This window comes from Oncorhynchus tshawytscha, linkage group LG13 (genome assembly GCF_018296145.1).
Source record: "Oncorhynchus tshawytscha isolate Ot180627B linkage group LG13, Otsh_v2.0, whole genome shotgun sequence".
Classification (NCBI taxonomy): domain Eukaryota; kingdom Metazoa; phylum Chordata; class Actinopteri; order Salmoniformes; family Salmonidae; genus Oncorhynchus; species Oncorhynchus tshawytscha.
This window is the reverse complement of record NC_056441.1, coordinates 16195493-16201635: the sequence shown is the minus strand read 5'-3', so window position 1 is coordinate 16201635 and position 6143 is coordinate 16195493.

Below are 6143 nucleotides of genomic sequence, written 5' to 3'. Positions count from 1 at the left end.
GCATGAGGTTGTAAGTAACAAGAACATTTCCCAGGACTTAGACATATCAGATTTTGGCAGAAAGCTTAAATTCTTATTAATCTAACTGCACTGTCAAATTTACAGTAGCTATTACAGTGAAATAATACCATGCTCTTGTTTGAGGAAAGTGCACAGTTTTGAACATGAAAAGTTATTAATAAACAAATTAGGCACATTTGGGCAGTCTTGATACAAAAGTTTGAACAGAAATACAATGGTTCATTGTATCAGTCTAAAACTTTGCACATACACTGCTGCCATCCAGTGGCCAAAATCTAAATTGTAACTGTACTGGAATAATACATTATGGCCTTTCTCAAAGATGATGGGACAAAAGAAAATGTAAACGGTTGATTTTTTTCTTTGTATTACCTTTTTCCAGATCTAATGCATTATATTCTCCTACATTCCTTTCACATTTCCACAAACATCAAAGTGTTTCCTTTCAAATGGTACCAATAATATGCATATCCTTGCTTCAGGGCCTGAGCTACAGGCAGTTAGACTTGGGTATGTCATTTTAGTCGAAAATTGGGGGAAAAAGGGGGAAGATCCTTAAGAGGTTTTAATACATTAATTATTCATATTGGATGGATGATAATTGTATTGATGTTTGTAGCTAGTAGGCTGCCCTACTGTACACACAGGTCGGCAGGGTAGGTAGGTAGACAAGGAAGGCAGGCTAGGTATGCAAGGTAGGTAGGCAAGGCAGCCAGGCAGTTAGGTACAGTAGGGTGAGTAGGTCCAGTAGGTAGATGTGGTAGGTATAGTAGGTCAATACAATAGGGAGAGTAGGTACAGTAGGGAGGTACAGCAGGTAGGTACAGTAGGTTATTACAGTGGGTAGAGACAGTAGGTGTAGTAAATAAATGAAGTAGTTAGATACAATAGGTACAGTAAATAAATACAGTAGGTACAGCAGGTACATTATTACAGTAGGTAGGCACAGCAGGTACAGAAAGAGAAGTATGTACAGTCGCGGCCAAAAGTTTTGAGAATGACACAAATATTAATTTTCACATAGTCTCCTGCCTCAGTTTGTATGATGGCAATTTGCATATACTCCAGAATGTTATGAAGAGTGATCAGGTTAATTGCAATTATTTGCAAAGTAACTTTTTGCCATGCAATTGAATCCCCAAAAAACATTTCCACTGCATTTCAGCCCTGCCACAAAAGGACGAGCTGACATCATGTCAGTGATTCTCTCGTTAACACATGTGTGAGGGTTGACTAGGACAAGGCTGGAGATCACTCTGTCATGCTGATTGAGTTCGAATAACAGACTGGAAGCTTCAAAAGGAGGGTGGTGATTTGAATCATTGTTCTTCCTCTGTCAACCATGATTACCTGCAAGGAAACACTTGCCATCATCATTACTTTGCACAAAAAGGGCTTCACAGGCAAGGATATTGCTGCCAGTAAGATTGCACCTAAATCAACCATTTATCGGATCATCAAGAACTTCAAGGAGAGCGGTTCAATTGTTGTGAAGAAGGATTCAGGGTCGCCCCAGAAAGTCCAGCAATCGCCAGGACCATCTCCTAAAGTTGATTCAGCTGCTGGATCGGGGCACCACCAGTACAGAGCTTGCTCAGGAATGGCAGCAGGCAGGTGTGAGTGCATCTGCACGCACAGTGAGGCGAAGACTTTTGGAGGATGGCCTGTTGTCAAGAAGGGCAGCAAAGATGCCACTTCTCTCCAGGAAAAACATCAGGGACAGACTGATATTTGCAAAAGGTACAGGATTGGACTGCTGAGGACTGGGGTAAAGTCATTTTCTCTGATGAATCCCCTTTCCGATTGTTTGGGGCATCCGGAAAAAAGCTTGTCCGGAGAAGACAAGGTGAGCGCTACCGTCAATCCTGTGTCATGCCAACACTAAAGCATCCTGAGACCATTCATGTGTGGGGTTGCTTCTCAGCCAAGAGAGTGGGCTCACTCACAATGTTTCCTAAGAACACAGCCATGAATAAAGAATGGTACCAACACATCCTCCGAGAGCAACTTTTCCCAACCATCCAGGAACAGTTTGGTGACGAACAATGCCTTTTCCAGCATGATGGAGCACCTTGCCACAAGGCAAAAGTGATAACTAAGTGGCTCGGGGAACAAAACATCGATATTTTGGGTCCATGGCCAGGAAACTCCCCAGACCTTAATCCCATTGAGAACTTGTGGTCAATCCTCAATAGGCGGGTGGACAAACAAAAACCCACAAATTCTGACAAACTCCAAGCATTGATTATGCAAGAATAGGCTGCCATCAGTCAAGATGTGGCCCAGAAGTTAATTGACAGCATGACAGGGCGGATTGCAGAGGTCTTGAAAAAGAAGGGTCAACACTGCAAATATTGACTCTTTGCATCAACTTCATGTAATTGTCAATAAAAGCCTTTGACACTCATGAAATGCTTGTAATTACACTTCAGTATTCCATAGTAACATCTGACAAAAATATCTAATGACACTGAGGCAGAAGACTTTGTGAAAATGTATATTTGTGTCATTCTCAAAACTTTTGGCCACAACTGTACAGTACAGTAGGGGGAGGTAGGTACATACAGTAGGTACAGTAGGGCAGTAGGTATATACAGTATTTAGATACAGTGGGTACAGTATATACAGTCGGTAGATACAGTAAGTACGGTAGGGGCAGTAGGTAGATACAGTAGGTGCAGTAGGGGGAGGTAGATACAGTAGGGGAAGTAAGTAGATACAGTAGGTACAGTAGGGGGAAGTAGATACAGTAGGTACAGTAGGGGGGTAAGTAGATACAGTAGGTACAGTAGGGGAAGTAAATAAATACAGTAGATACAGTAACTACAGTAGGGGAAGTAAGTAGGTACAGTACATACAGTAGCTACAGTAGGGGAAGTAGGTAGATACAGTGGGTACAGTATGTAGATACAGTAGGTATAGTAGTAACAGTTGGTAGGTACAGTGGGTAAAGTAGGATAAGTATGTACAGTACAGTAAGGGACATAGGTACATACAGTAGGTACAGTAGATATATACAGTGGGTACAGTATGTAGATACAGTGGGTAAAGTAGGATAAGTATGTACAGTACAGTAAGGGACATAGGTACATACAGTAGGTACAGTAGATATATACAGTATGTAGATACAGTAGATACAGTAGGTAGGTACTGTTGATACAGTAGGGGAAGTAGGTAGTAACAGTAGGTACAGTAGGGGGTAAGTAGATACAGTAGCTACAATAGGTACAGTAGGGGAAGTCAGTAGGTACAGTAGATACAGTAACTACAGTAGGGGAAGTAGGTAGATACAGTGGGTACATTATTACAGTAGGAAGGTGCAGCAGGTACAGTAGGTACAGTTGGTAGATGCTGTTTGTGAAGTAGATACAGTAGGTAGATACAGTAGGTAAGGTAGATACAGTAGGTAAAGTATATACAGTAGGTAGGTACAGTATATACAGTAGGTAAAGTAGGTAGATACAGTAGGGGGGTAAGTAGATACAGCAGGTACAGTAGCTACAGTAGGGGAGGTAGGTAGATACAGTAGGAACAGTATGTAGATATAGTAACTACAGTTGGTAGATACGGTTGGTGAAGTAGATACAGTAGATAGTAGATAGATACACTAGGTACAGTAGGTAGATACAATAGGTTCAGTAAGTAGGTACAGCCGGTACACTAGGTACAGTAGGTTAAGTAGACACAGTAGGGGAGGTAGGTAGATACATTTGGTACAAGATATGCAGTAGATACAGTAGGTGATACAGTAGGTACAGTAAGTAGATAGTAGGTGAAGTAGATGCAGTAGGTAGGGTGGGTATGTACAGGAGGTAGATACAATTGGTAGGTACAGTGGGTAGATACAGTAGGTACAGTAGGTACATTAGGTAGGTACATTAGCTACAGTAGTTTAAGGAGGTACGGTAGGGAATGTAGGTAGATACAGTAGAAGCAGTAGATACAGTACATAGATACAGTAGTTGAAGTAGATACAGTAGGTACAGTAGATGCAGTAGGTTAAGTAGATACAATATGTACAGTAGGTTAAGTAGATACAGTTGGTACAGTAGGGGAGGTAGATACAGTAGGTGAAGTAGATACAGTAGATGTAGTATGTAAAGTAGATACAGTAGGTGGAGTAGATACAGTAGATGTAGTAAATACAGTAGATACAGTAGGTACAGTAGGATGCTAAAGTAGGTAGATACAGTAGGTGAAGTAGGTACAATAGATACAGTAGATGTAGTAGGTACAGTAGACACATTCGGTAGATAAAGTAGGAAGGTACAGTAGATACAGTAGGTGAAGTCAGTACAGTAGGTGCGGTAGATACAGTAGGTAGCTAAAGTAGTTAGATACAGTAGATTCAGTAGGTAAAGTAGGTTGTATTGCAATCATTTATAATGTCAAAATATGTTTGTTTATATAACCAAATATGGAGTGTCGTTGAGCAACTATCTTCATTTACTGCCATCAAGCCCGGTATGTACTTCCAAACAAATGTACAAGCAACTGAAAAAATATATTGTTTGGAAATAATGTGCATTTTTTTGCATGCTCCAAATCCGCTTCTTCAAAAAGATCACTCTAAAAACGTCATTCAAAAAATGTATGTAGTTCTGTCCTTGAGCTGTTCTTGTCTATTAATGTTCTGTATTATGTCATGTTTCATGTTTTATGTTGGACCCCAGGAAGAGGAGCTGCTGCTTTTACAACAGCTAGTGGGGATCCGAATAAAATACCAAATACCAAAAATACCCTATATGGTCTACTTAATCTACTTACAAAAAATAATATATATTATTGCAATATTATTGCGCTCCGTGTAGCGTGTGTGAAACAACAGGTTGACATGACATTCATACACTTGTAAGCGATAAAATCAATGATGTTTCGGGATACTGTACTGCTGCTGGATCAGCCGACCTGTGGGTGGCAGTAATGAGTGGTTTTATTGGAGGTGCCTAAGAGGTGGATTTGGGAATGCACAACAATACAGATTATTTCCAGACAATTTCTTCAGTTGTTTGTGAATTTTTATGTAGACCTTTTTTGGAAGTACATACTAGATGTGACCGCAGTAAATTAATATCGTTGCTCAGCGAAACTGATGCTTTCAAAGCTGTCTAATGGGAAAATTATTAGCAAACTGGCATCGAAAGGAAACTTGTCATATGCATCTTTCTCCTCCTCTGCCCAGATTCTGGTTCGACTAATATGCTATACTGAGTTTATGGACCCAGCCAACTCCCTATTAAAAATGTACTTCCACTTGAATTCTGCTTGTAGGTCGACCTGAAACAGAAAATATGTGGCCAGAGGTTAGAGAGGCAGACCAGTATCCGGAAAGTTGTGGACAAACTCGGAACTGCTGAGGGCTGCTGTGTCCGATCCTGGGAACCATCTCCTGCCATTGTGCCCTTGAGCAAGTCACTTTACCCCTAAAAACTGCTCTCGATCCAGGAGTGCTGCTACCTGATGGCTAACCCTGTGCCTCTCCAAGTGTGTGTGTATTTGTTGGGGTAGAGATAGACGCATTTCTGTTTCTCACAAAAGTTATTCTAGTCTATTCAGAGGACTCATCCCATTCACTTCTTAGGTAATATGCACAAAATAATTAAATCGTTAGACTATACCTCATGGTAATATAGGCCTATAGGTATCCAATGAATAGACCTATAACAATTAAATAAACCTTCATTATTTTGGATTGATTGATTACTTACGGTATGCAACAATAGCCTACCTACACTTTAAGTATCCGGCTACAAATTATACCCGGCCCCCACAATGATAGGAATGAATGTCTTGTTGCGTGTGGCGGTGCTGATTCTACTGCAAGCATCAAGGGAATCGTACATTCTCTCATTTACCACAGAGCGGCGCCATTTTACCACAATACGCGCGTTGTTCAGGTGCGTGCACCATCCACAAACCCTACAGAGCTTAGTCGTTTTATTAAGTAAATGCATGTTGTATTGTTTCAATGCGTTTTGGTGAGGTTTAACGTGCCTGTTGTTGACGAACAAATCATCGAGTTTAATAAAGTACTTTCCATAGAGTTTCACCGTGGTAAGAGACGTGTCTAATAATGAATTTGATGCAGAAATGTTAATCGTTATGATGTAGACCTTGCTGTA